General features: G+C 39.0%; 1 protein-coding gene across 2 annotated transcripts in view; it reads left to right on the top strand.

The window, feature by feature from the left end:
* The window catches only part of BABAM2 (BRISC and BRCA1 A complex member 2), a 171,784-nt gene that overhangs the window by 85,754 nt on the left and 72,513 nt on the right, over positions 1-13,517 (top strand). The gene's annotated exons all lie outside the window — the stretch shown is intronic.

Raw genomic sequence — 13,517 nt, 5'->3', positions numbered from 1 at the left:
TATATTTTGAATGTCTTCTGTGGTACAACATAGTGATAGCTTTTGTGGGGGGGAATCTTTAATTTTTTTCCTTTTGGGAAGGTAGTTCTCTATATAAACATAATACATGTGAATAAAGTATTGTTGTAGAAGCTAAAGAGCTTGGTTAACTATGCTTTTGGAATTTGCAGCTTTAGTAAATTACTTTTTTCAGGAGAATATCTGAATATTTCATTTTAAGAGCATTGAACCTTACTGATCTGTTTACCAGTTGGCAAATAGATTTGCTGAGAAACAGATTTTTCCTCCTAAAATGGAAGACTGAAGACTAAAAGTCAATCTGTTTTCATTAAATTTCTTTTCTTCCTTTTCTGGAATTAAGAATGTTTTAATGCTTCTCCTTGTCTTCAGTATCTCAGTCTTGTAATGCTTAAAAAAAATAACTATGTTAGACTTTCCAGGTATACCACATGCTAACTGGTCTAGCATTGTTTCAGCGATGTGTTGGCTTTTTTGCTAGTACTGCAGTTGATTTTCCTCTGAACTGGTGATGACTCTTCTGTGTAGAGAAGAAAAGATGGGAAATACTGTCTACCACAGTTTTATAATAACTTGGGGATAAAGTTTGTGTGAGTGAAGAAACATGGTATCTTGACATTTAGCTCGACAGAGTATCGATCTGGATAAACTCTTGGATGCAGTTTAGAAAATAAAAACCAGAATTTGATTTAGATAAAGACATAAGACTTCTGAGATACTTTAAGGAAACGTAGGTTACGTGTGCATGTGCAAACACACAGATAATATATTTCGTGGCTTTCACATTTCATATTTTTCATCAATTCACTACTTTTTGTCAGCATCAGTTGAGGGAATAATTGTGGTCAAACATGTAATTATCCTTCCTTGTTCCAAAGGATTCTTTTTCTGAACTCTTAAAAGCGAATGGGCTACCATTAGTTTCCATTGTCTTTTCAGCTGTAGTCACATGTTGATGGTTAAGTGTATTTCAGGCCACCCAGGTATATGTCTAAATCATCATCCATGAGCTAATGAATACATTGAGTATTTTCCCACTTTCAACACTATCTTTAGAAAGATGTTAACCTCTTAGTACCAAGCAGAATAGCGATACAAAAGAACTCTTTGTCTTCCTAGAAGTATTGCATTTTCTCTCAGTGCCCTAAAGAGCATCTGATTTTAGATGTGTGATGTAGAGCGATACAGCAGAAAAATACTTGAGTAGTGTTGGTATGTATCTGACATTCTAATGTATTTATGGCATTGTCATTTATAGCTGATGCAGTCATGTTAAAATCATGCCAGTTAACCCTGGAGTTCTGTGCCACACCTTGTCACATTATCTGTGTGTTGAAGTTGAGATACTTCACTCACCTAAGTCAATCTGTCTTTCTGCATTTGTAACATTTTCATCACAGTATCTAGGTACTGATAATTCATAATTACTGAAGTTGCTTGTGAGCTGTTGCACCGCCCTTTATGCTACTGGCTACTTTTTATGTGCCATGAAAAAATGTTTGGGTATGTTTCGAGTGTTTGTATAATTGTGCTTTAATAGAAAAGATATCGTTCTCTCTTGTTCTTTCCCAAAATCAATCTCTACTGTGTTTAGCAGGGGCTGACAGTCTAGATATTTAACTTCCCAGTGTTTGGGAACTGAAGAAACAATGTGTACTTCTTTATACTTTTTGCCAAAAGTACAAAAAGCTTCAAGAAGCCCTCAGGATTAGTTTAATGACTTGAGGCCGTGGCATGTTACATTTGAATTGTGTTCTGCTTATAAAAGTTCTTTCCTGCTGCTCACAGTAATTGGATCTACAAAAGCCATGTAAGCAAATTACCAGTGTATTTTTCCTATGCAGCAGATTTTGAGGTGTACCAAGTAGTCGTTGGTAGTTCCCAACATAACATTCCCAAGTACTCAACAAAACATGAAAAATACCAAATTCCCACAATTATTTTGCTAATACTAAAATAGGTTCACTTTAGGAAGAATGAGCAAACAGGAATAGCATTTTCCTGACATATGAAATAACATTTCAGGTTTGTAGAGCAATAAGAGGAAAAGGGCCTGTTTGTGTAAAGTGAGTTATCTCCTGCTTTCCCAAGAGGTTTCATTGCTCTTGTGCTCTGCCATATAAACACACATTCCTTCATTGCCCTTTCTAAAAATGATACATACCCACAGATCTTGTCAGCAAATTTGAGTCCTAGCAATGTGAATATAGTTTTTTGGCTTTGAAGGGTTTTTGTAAAACACATTTGCTCTATTTTTTTAAATCGATAGTAAGCATAATACTACTAAGACTTTGACTGCCCTTCGTCATAGACTCTGGAAGAGAGATTTCCAAAATCAGGGAAATGTCCCCTTTTTATGGTTTGGGGTGTAGATGTTAGTACATTGGTTGGCTTGAAAAAGTCCAGATGTTGAAGCAGCAGGTAGAGATGCAGTAGAGAAGAGTTGTGGATCGTTCAAGTCAATACTGGTTCTTTATTGACTTGTGTGGTGTGATGTGTGATGTGGCTGCAAGAGTGTCAAGTGCAGTTCTTATAGTCAAACAACCAACCCCAGATTTAGGGATGGGAAGCATTTGTATAAATTTATAAATTCTCATCAGTAACTATTCATAACTATACCTGGTTTAATTCTTTCATTAAAACTTGCTAATTTGAAAAGTTCATTTTGATACTATTTGTTCAAAACACATTAACAGCAACTTTTAATGTTTCCTTAATTTGAAATCAGTCACTTAAAATAGCTTACATTCTATAGTTTTTAGAATACTTCTGACTTTTTGTTGCATTACATCAATAAACAGATGCCAGTTACAGTTACTTTCAATTATTTCAAAATCAGATCAAGTTCAAATGAAACATGGAATATTTATGAGACGTATTTATTTTAAGAAAACTACTGTCTTTACGGTAGTATCATAGAAAACAGTTTCTGCACACTTCTGGAGGAAGTGGTAAGCTGAGAAACCACACAGACTGACCGCACAACTTGAGAGGTTGGTGCTTGTCAGCATCCGTGAGTGTGTCCCCAGCTCATCCTTCACTTCCTCGCACCTCAGGGCGGGAGACTTGTTGCAGGATGCTCTCCGTCCTCTGCTGATAGCTGCTGTGCTTTGGGAAGAGAGTCATACAGCTGAGCTAGGTAGGCACAGCTGTGCTCTGGGGCATGTTAGGGGCCTGCTGGGATATTTATCCTTTATGTCTCTGTTGCATTTCCATGAGTTATTTGTAGTGTCTCTAAACCTGTTGATAGAAAACATCTTGCTTGTTCAAAATTGCCTTTCTAGTGAAGGTATACTAGATACTCACATGGGACAGAAATTTGTAATGAAACCTCCCATCATATCTTTGTTTCCCATTTATTAAAAGTCATTAGAGTCTAAATCCAAAAAGTCAGTGCAGGATTGAACAGCTGATTTCTATATTAATGCTTAAAGTGTGTGTCAGCATACTACACATGAATGTGGATCAGAAGGTTTTGGGGTTTTTTCTTAAAAGAAATAATTCAATGTATGTAGTTTTTTTCCTTCATGAGCCATCCATGCTAAAGAACATAAAAATGGGTTCATCTTGGTACACATTTTAAGAAAAAACTATATAAGGGTAGAAACACTGTTGCTCAGTGAATGCTGTGTTCCCTGTGTTCACAGAAATAATCCTGCAATAAACACTGTTGTCCTGGAGGGCTTTTCTCTGATAAATACACAGACGTGAATATGCTAAGAAAACCAGCTGTCATTAGAAGTTGTTTTGCTTAAATGGATCAGGCTCCATGCTTTAGGGACTGAAATGGTCGTTTTTTACTGGTCTGGGAGCTGTGCCAGAGGGTTCTTCGTGACTGAGGGTGGTATGCAAAGTTCGGTGACTGCGTTTAACCTTCTCACACAGGCAGGGGAGAATAACAAGAACCTGATCTGAACTCTTAAGCTTTGAATGTTCCTGTGTTTTTCACTGATGGAAGAAAAAATTGGAGAGAAAATTAAACGTGTGTTTGCTTTAAGGTGTTTCCCATCTTTTAGCTGTGCTTTCTGCTGGGAGTTGGAGGAGGAAAACCATAGAATATTTCCCATTTACTGTCAAGTACCACCTCTTGCTGTGTTTGAGATACAGGGGAGCCGTGAAGGGCTTCACCTTTAAAGTTGGCATGCCATGCTGCCACCAGTAGAAGCCTGCTGTTTCAGAATGATTATGAATACACAGTCACTAAATGAATGGTTGTGCTTAGGCCTTTTTATATGTCTGCTTTGTAGAAGTCAGAAGTAAGATCTTCAATTTGGCATACTAAAATGTGCTTATGCATCTGAGTTGATGATTTCAGTAGAATTGTTAGTAGTCATCCAGGGCAGTCCATGGCTTCTTCAAATCCCAGAACATCTTTGCAGGCATGGGAAGCAGCAGGAATGACCATTGCTTTGCAGTGCTTCCTGTTCCATTAAGCCCTGTTTGGTCAGTGCCTGGCCAGTGCATCAGACATATCTACTGCCTGCTGTGTGTGCCATGCCCCCATCAGCCAAGTATTCATAAACTGTAGCCAGTCCCATAGCCTGATTGCCAGTCTAGCTCTGCTTTGCAACTCTTCCTGTGTCCTAAAAATCATCTGGTTCGCTGCAACCAACTTTTGATGGCCTGTTGACAGCTTCAGAAGAGATCAGGACAGACTGGGACTGGCAGTCAAAGCAGATTGACTTGTACTTCTATTCCAGGTGTTCAACTGTACTGATTGTTCTTTTTTTTTTTTTCTTTTTTTTTTTCTCCTCTGAAGCTGCTATAGAGCAATTAGTGAAAATAGTTGTAGGAGAGCTAAGATTATGTGTCCATCATCTAAATGGTGCTTTAATGCTGGATATGTTAATGCTGTCTTTAAATGGCTCAGTTAGTGAGATTTTTAAGTCAGTTAAGAGACTAAGCAATTAGATGTATTTGTCGAGGTGTGAAACACTTGAGGCAGTTCAGTGGGACTGATTTTGTTGCTAGGCAGTGAGGTACCAATTTCTCTGTATAGGAGATATGGGACAGTTTTTGGTCTGACATACCTTTTGTGGCAGTCCAAAGCTCAGTGTTGCCTCAAGTCTCAGAGCATAACTTAGAGCTGAGTATTGGGAGGGGTTTGTGTCTCCTGGAGGTTTTGTCAGGCTCTGAGTGTCAGCCTTGTATGTATAAGGTTCTGTAATGTGATGGTGGAGAGAGTATTTTTACATGATATATCAAGCACTTTATCACCTAAAGTATTTTCTTGTATGGTTGAAATACACATATAGGAAAATTAGTTAGTAAGAAATCACAAAAGAAAATGAAAACATGATTCAACACAGCTCTCTTCAACTCCCTCTGCACACTTCTGACTAGGGTAGAATGGTCCACAGAAATTGCACAAGTTTTAAACACATTTGATTCCTTTAGATCAAATCTCTCCATTAAGTTGTTGCATTTTTTCACTTGTGCACATATAATTTATTTCAGGCTACCCTAATTAAACATCCAATTCTGTATCATGTTATTTGTCATGTGCTGTGAGTATGCCACCTTTCATTGTAATAATCCATGTTTCAACACAGGCATTTCTAAGCATCATTATAAAGCTGTACTCTACTAAAATATCTTCCTCAGCAACTTTATTGTGGTATCACTGCTTCTAGGCATGTTTATCCACCTACAAGGAGTGATAATGAAGGAAAAAGAGAACAAAGTAATTTTTTCTTAGGACATCAGACATTATTATTCATAAAGGTGTTCTTGATTCTTTACTGTTGCCCATATGTTTAGACTTGTATCTTTGTACAGTGAGATTGTCAAAAGCACTTTTAATTAGTCAAAACTAATCCTGGCAACAGTATTGAAAATTGCTGTCATCTTCATTACTAGCTAGGGTCAGTACTTAGTATTTTTGAAATCCTCCTCTCTATCTGCAATAGGGGTTATCTTTAAAATTATTTTCTTAGATTGTGTTTACTTTGATACTGAAATTCATTTCAGTTTTACAAAAAATCTTCTTTTATTTTGATGCATCCAGACATTTTTGTCTTTTCTACTGCCTCTGTTGTTCCTAGAGTTTAGAGGGTTGCAGAGTATTTTTATTGCCATTCAGACATTCCTTGTGCAGTACTGAAGTGCCTTTCTTGCATACTTTCCGAAGACATTAGAGCACACAAAGCAGGTTTCATCTTCATTTCCTGAAATGTTCTTGTAGGGGAAAGAAAGCCTGCTGAACAGAACCAATCCATGCTGGTACTGAACTGTGTCTGTCACAGGTGGCAGGATTTTTTTCATACCAAAGAATTAATAGGAATATTTGGGGGGGTTTTATGTAGGACCTTTTGTTCTAAAGAACTCTGGGCCAATGGTAGGGACAGTTTGAACTCCTTGAAATGTTTTCTGTAACATTAATTAGGCTGATGAAAGAAATTTGAAGCAGGTGTCACCTTTTTATTCTGTGGCATTTGGTATGGCAGTAATAGAGTAAGCAGGAGAGTCTGGTAACTGGGGTTAAATATTAACCTAAACAATTGCTGGCTAGGTGTTTCTTCAAAATGCAATGGAAAAATCGGGTCCAGGTAGAATCTGTATGTAGGGGAACTTGGAGTTTCTCTAGTGCCAATTTATTTGTCGTTTCATCGATAAGGTACTGGTGTTAAATTCTGCTTTAAAAAAAAGTAACAGACACAAAGTTGCTGGGAAATCACAATTGAAGCAGTAGCTTCTCTGTTGTTAAACAGACTTAATTCCAAAGACTGCCTCTTTGGAGCTAAATTGCTCTGGCAGAGGAAAAGTGCTTCAAAGTTACTGACAGCATCGAATTTTAAAATCACCTGACAAGTTTGAGGCTTCTGGTAATTTATCAGTAAATGTAATCATAGAATCATTTAGGTTGAAAAATACCTTTATGATCATCACATTCAAATGTAAATTTAACACTGCCAAGTCCACCATGTCCATAAGTACCACAGCTACACATCTTCTAAATACCTCCAGGGGTGGTGACTCCACCACTTCTCTGGGCAGAGTGTTCCAGTGCTTTGCAATCCTTTAGGTGAAGAAAATTTCCTTAATATCCAATCTAAACCTCTTCTGGTGCAACTTGAGGCCATTTCCTCTTGTCCTATCACTTGTTGTTTGCAAGAAGAGGCCAACTCCCACCTGGCTGCATCCTGTTTTCAGGTAGTTGGAGAGAGAGATAAGGTCCCTCCTGAGCCTCCATCTCTAAGCTAAACCACTCCAGCTCCCTCAGCCTCTCCTCATAGGACTTGTTCTCCAGACCCTTCACCAGCTCCGTTGCTCTTCTCTGGACACACTCCAGCACTTCAATGTTCTTCTTGTAGTAAGTGACCCAAAACTGGACAAAATACTTGAGGTGCCTGACCAGTGCCTAGTACAGGAGTACAATCGCTGCCCTGGTCCTGCTTGCCACATTATTTCTGATATAGGCCAGGATGTCATTGGCCTTCTTGGCCACCTGGAAACACACTGGCTCATGTTCAGCCACTGTTGACCAGCAGCTCCAGGTCCTTTTCCACTGGACAGCTTTTCAGATACAGTTCCTCAAGTCTGTAGGGGCTTGTTGTGACCCAACTGCAGGCCCCAGCACTTCACCTTATTGAACCTCATCCTGTTTGCCTCAGCCCATCTATCCAGTCTGTCCAGATCCCCCTGCAGACCCTTCCTGCCCTCCAGCAGACTAGCACTCCCACCCAACTTGGTGTCATCTGAAAACTCGCACAGGGAGCACTTGATCCCCTCGTCCTGATCATCAGTAAAGTTTTTTAATGGGACTGGCCCCAGTTCTGAGCCCTCTGGAACCCCACTAGTGACCAGCCACCAGCTGGATGTAACTCCATTCACCATCATTCTCTGGGCCCACCCATCCAGCCAGTTTTTTACCCGGTGAAGAGTGCACCTGTCCAAGCCACAGGCTGCCAGTATCTCCAAGAGAATTTGGTGGGAAATGGTGTCAGAGGCTTGTCAATGACAACATCCGCAACCTTTTCCTCATCCACTAAACAGGACACCCTGTCACATTAGGAGACCGAGTTGGTCAAGCAGGACCATTTTTATAAACCCATGCTGGTTGTTCCTGATCCCCTGATTATCCTGCACTTGCCGTGTGGTGACACTCAAGATAATCTGCTGCCTGACCTTCCCCAGCACAAGGCCTAACAGGCCTGTAGTTGCCCAGATCCTCCTTCTGATCATTCTTACAGATGGTCATTACATTTGCAATCCAATCCACTGGGACCTCCTTGGTTAGCCAGGACTGCTGGCAAAGGGTGGAAAGTGGCACGAGTAGGTCATGGAAAGCTTTTCTTTCAGATCACAGCTGAGATTTAGTTGTTCTACTGTATTCATTCTAACTGGGTATTAATTACCAACACTGTCAAATAGTAGTTAAATGAGTTAATTAGAACCTTGGCAGCAAATGTAGTGGGTGTGGAAAGGCACATTTATTCAACAGTTATGAAAATTCATATTTCCTAGAGTACACTTTGAACGCACTTTTGTTGCTGCGTGGGTATTTTTCCCAGTTCTTGATGTAAATGCAAACCCACCACTACAGAACATGGTATCTTAACAAAGTATGCTTTCTTGAAATTGATTTTTGCTTATTTGGGATATGTGGTTTGCTTTCTGAATATGGTGATTAAATAATTTGTTTTCAGAGAACTCCATTTTTGTTGTGATCTGCACATTACTGTTTTGTCTTCAGACTTTTTCTATTTTATTATTTAAAACAATTAACAAAAATTCATCTACTGTTTAATGCTTGCTTCCAGATGGCCACATTCAATTGGTACAAATCTGACCACTGGAAGGTGAAAAGCTAAGGATTTTCATATATAACCCCTGACAAGTGTGAAACACAGAATTAAGCTGTATGTGGAAGACCTCAGTTTTGATTATCTCTGTTGTCTTCTCCCTCTGCCTCCCATCCCCCCCTTTGGGAAGAGCTGGTAGTACCCTCTAGGAACCAGAGTCCTGTTACTGATGTTTCAGCAGGGAATGTGGTGGTACAGGGAGCATGAATTGATGAGTATGGCAGAGGAACTGCCCTAATGGGCAGGAGGGAGAATAAAAGTGTAGTGGTCTTGGCCCCACTGTTTGTGTGATAAAGGATTGTAGTGCATTCTTTGACATTACCAGAAAGGCTGGTTCCCCTGCCAACTTGCCTTTTTCCCATAAGCTTCTTGACCCCACAGTAGTACTAGGTACCACCTCTCAGTTTCCTTTGCTTTCTGCCTCCCATCTTTCCTGCAAATAATCAGTGGCATTTTAAACTTGATGCCTTCTTGAAAGGAACATTAATACCTCCTTAATTATCCATTGTAGGAAGAAGCCATTTTCCCAAAATAAATTATGGCTGATTTTTAAAATGTGAATACAGAATTTCTGGGGGTTTCCTTTTCCCTAATTATTGTCAAGAATGTGATTCATTGTATTGCTTATTTTATTTAAGGCATATGAGACAGTCACAGTCCGTCCTGCTACTTAACTACTACAAGCTGTTTGGCTGATGTGAATGTTAGCTGAAACCCCAGCTCCTTTTAGCATTTGTACGCTGGACCTACCTGGAGAAAATGTATAAAAGACATTATCAAATGTGAGACTTTTTTGTTGAATAGTCTTTTCCTAGATAACAGATTCCCCTTTAAGAATATTGAGAACTTCTTTCCTAGGAGCTTTACTCTGAAGAGTCCCCTTAACAAACACCAGAAATTTGTTGAATTTTGAACCTGCCACAGGCATCCTCTAACTATACTAAACTTCAGCTATGTTTAAATGAAAGTGCAGATTATAGGCAACAAATCATGTGGCCGTTGTGTTAATGAATGGGACTCTTTTTATGTATAGTTTGGAAAAACATACTTGTGTGTCAGCAAAGAATATTACAGAATTTAAATGAGAGATCTCATGTGTGATATTTAATATTTGCATGCAGTACGTGTCAAACATCCCACAGAGGAAGACAAGTTAAATTTGGCAAGAACTGAAAATTTACATGATGAAAGTATAGATTCTTTTAAGTTGGATTTTAAAACTAAATTCTTTGAGCTGGTTTCTGATCAGGGGCCACTAAAAATACACGGAGAGGAAACTTCAGCTGTTTAACAATTTCAGTGGACAAAACTCTGTTAGTACTGAAGTTACAGACACCACAGTGCAGTGGAAAAACCTGTACAAATAGAGCGAAACAATTCTGCTTGCAGATATTTGCTGTTGAAGCCAATGAAAGGGCTGTGCTCTTCTGTGTGGTTTAGTGATGTCAAGCACTACTTGCTGGAGGCAGCTGTGCTACTGCAATGCTTTCCTGACCTTAAATAGCCTATATGCTGGGTAATGCAAGTGTTCAAATATAAATACAGGGCACATAAGGACAGAGGGAGGCCAGAAAAGCCATCGAGGCCCCTTCGCTCCCCTGAATTAGTCAGTGTCTTCCTCAGTATTCTTCTCTTCTGGTATTTGTCCAAGATATTTACAAAACCATTCAGACTAATTGTTCCCTTGTGTTGCCTCAGTACTGTTTATTCCATATGTTAAGTACTGCGTGCAAAGCAGTTCTGCTCTTCAGTGTGGTTGCTGCTTGCTTTCCTTTCCTTTTCCTTTCTTGGAGGTTGTCTTTGATATTAACCCAAACAGCTGTGCAACCTCTGTCTGTCCTGGGAGGTTGTGTGTGCCACAGCAGCAGCAGCAGCCCACTGCTCTTCCCTAGACCTCTCCAGGCAGGCAGGACTTTCTGGGACATTCTGTGGAGGTAGTTCCTTCAGGTCATGTTTTTGGTTGACTTCCCAGGTTGTTTTTTTTTTTTTCTTTTTTCTTTTGCTCTATAATGGAAAGATGGTTAGATGGCATGTATGTGTAATTATGTAGTGATCCTCCTCATTTGTTCCATTGCTCAAACACTGTGTTTCTTTTGTAGCTGTAATGAATGTGCAACTTGCTTTCTACCTCCTCAAATTCTGTTGTTATCAATTGGTACTCTTGGTTTTGTTAATTTACCTATCACTTAGGTTTCTCATACTGCCTTCCATTGTTTTTTTATTTTTTTACATTCCATCTCTATTTTCTGGTTTCTCTTTTAGCTGTTTGTTTTTAACTCTGCACACATTTCTGAAAATTTGTTTCATTTTCAAGAAGCGAGGCTATGGTTTTTGCATGTCAGGTAGCAGTTTTTCCTGCAGTTGACATAGAAACTGCAAGGAGAGTTGAACGATGTATGTACATCCTGACAGAGCACGTCTTGTTGAAAGCTTAGGCAACATTTAATCTACAAAAACCTAACAGCCCTTTTAATTGTCTGATACACAGAATCAGTGCATATCCAGAACAATCATTTAGTGTTGTCTATGATTTCACTGCCTTTGTTGTCCTTTATTTTAAAGCATTTTAACATTAGTTTTTTAAAACACGGTTTATTTTACATTTCTTTTAACATTATTTCTCTTCGCAATTAATTGTTTCCATTTTAAAAACCTTCAGGACTTTAATGCAACAGTGAAAGCAAAAACACTCTATTATGTTGTATTTATCAAAGCCTGGATTATGTATAATTGAACAAACTTTTTTTCCCCTCTGTGATAGTATTCTATTTAGACTACATTTCTCGGCATTAAAAAGATTATATTTCTCACTACTGTGATTTCTTTCTTTTCTTTTCATAGTATTGCATTAAAATTTTGGAGGTCACATCAATTCATAAAATATATCGAATTCCTTAACCCAGGATAGCTGGAGTGGTTTTGTAGAAAATGCTTTTGCAGCACATAAGTGGTAGTTCTCACATCAGAGTCATAGAGTTCTTTGTTGGAGAGGAACTCTGAATTATCTAGGCCAGCTTCCTGCTTGGCCTGGGACTACCACCAGCGCTAGCTCAGGTTTTGTGTTGCAGAGTCTTCGTCTGTGTCTTGAACACTTCTCAGTGGAGATCCTACAGGGTCCTTGAGGAACCAGTCTGCTGCTCTGCCACCCTCCTTAGGGGAGGACCTCTTCTGAAAGTCCAGTCTGAGAATCCCAAGGCCTCAGTTGTCCCAGTCCTTGGGACATAAATGTACCTTCAGACTGAAGCTGTGCAGTTGGTTGTAGCAGTATTATACAATGTCATTAGCAGTATGCCATGTGTTGTGGTAGTGAGGAAGCAAAGGCTTTTTTAGTTAGTCTCATCATGCTTCTCCAGCAGCATGGAAGGGTGAATTCTTAAGGACATATTGCTGTCTAGGATTTGCTCTGGCTCGAGGTCATGATAGTTGAAAGTTAAATTAAGTTCCTATCTCACTGCTGTCACAGTGAAGGGATAGCATGAGGAACAAGGGCATGAGTTTGCTGCATTCTGACAACTGTCACTAATGCATAGTCCTTTTGGACTAGCTGGTACATGATATCAGTTAGAGCAGTGCATGGGACCAAATATTAAAGAATTTGGGTCAGTATTATGGGTGGTGTTAATAATGCCTTGCAACAACACCAAGGCACATAATACTGGGAAATCTCTTTTACTTCATTTTTTTGGCTCTGTCTACTGAAAGCTTCGAGTTGCCTTTTCTATACACAGATGCTAATTTGTATTTTCCTTTCTTAATTTCATATACTATAGCAGAATTTAAAAAAGTAAATAAATACCCTGAAATAGAACGCTAGTCACTAGCAGTGAATGATCCTGGCAATGCAACTGGCATTGCTGAGTACTTTCCACGTACAACTGAGTACAGTTAAAATGTTAGAAAAAGGATAGAATTTTTCCTGATTTTGTTTGTTATACTAATGCTAGGAAAGTCTAGCATTCTATTTTTGTTCATCCACCAATCTGTTCAGCATATTTAGTTTAATAGTTTAATGTTAGAGTCTATATGCAACCACCCATGTTACATCAGACTGTGCAACTGGAATGCTGTTTACTTTTCACCAAGGCAACTCCCTGTTTTTGTTAATTAATATCTAACAAGGTCCAACAGCTGACTCCCTTTAAAGTCAAGAATGTAGGGGTATAGAGGATTTATAAGCACACTGTGCTAGCAGCAGTGTCTTTTGTACAAGTGACCTGTTAAAGGACGTGGTTTGGGGTGGCTTTTTTCATTTTTATATGTGTGTATATCCTTTTATTCTTCTGCAGTTATCTTGGCCAGGTTATGTTTGTACTGCATGTGCATAGCCCTTTAGTATGTGGTGCCATGAAGTTATTTTCTTAAGCCACGGAAGGAAACTGAGAAGATTTGTGGGAAAGTCTTCTGCACCACTCTCTCACCATTCTTTTGGGGACTAAAGGAGAACTCACGTTTCTGAGGTGGTCAAATTGACAGTGGTGGTCCGTGTCTAAAATGTATTTTATTTTTTTATTTTTGACAACAAGCCATCCCTCGAATGTCTCAATTCTCTCAGTACCAGAAAGGATTTTTTTGTTAAATGTTTAGGAGTTTTATCCAGGCTTGATTTGAAATTGTGCAAGGAATACAGTATACACCATTTCCTTAGTGCTCTTCCAGTGATAAAATGTTTTACTGTTTTTGCAAACTTTAATTTGT

The sequence above is a fragment of the Corvus cornix genome, chromosome 3 (assembly GCF_000738735.6).
Source record: "Corvus cornix cornix isolate S_Up_H32 chromosome 3, ASM73873v5, whole genome shotgun sequence".
NCBI lineage: Eukaryota > Metazoa > Chordata > Aves > Passeriformes > Corvidae > Corvus > Corvus cornix.
The sequence above is the reverse complement of the archived record's forward strand: the minus strand, read 5'-3'. Positions and strand labels throughout refer to the sequence as shown.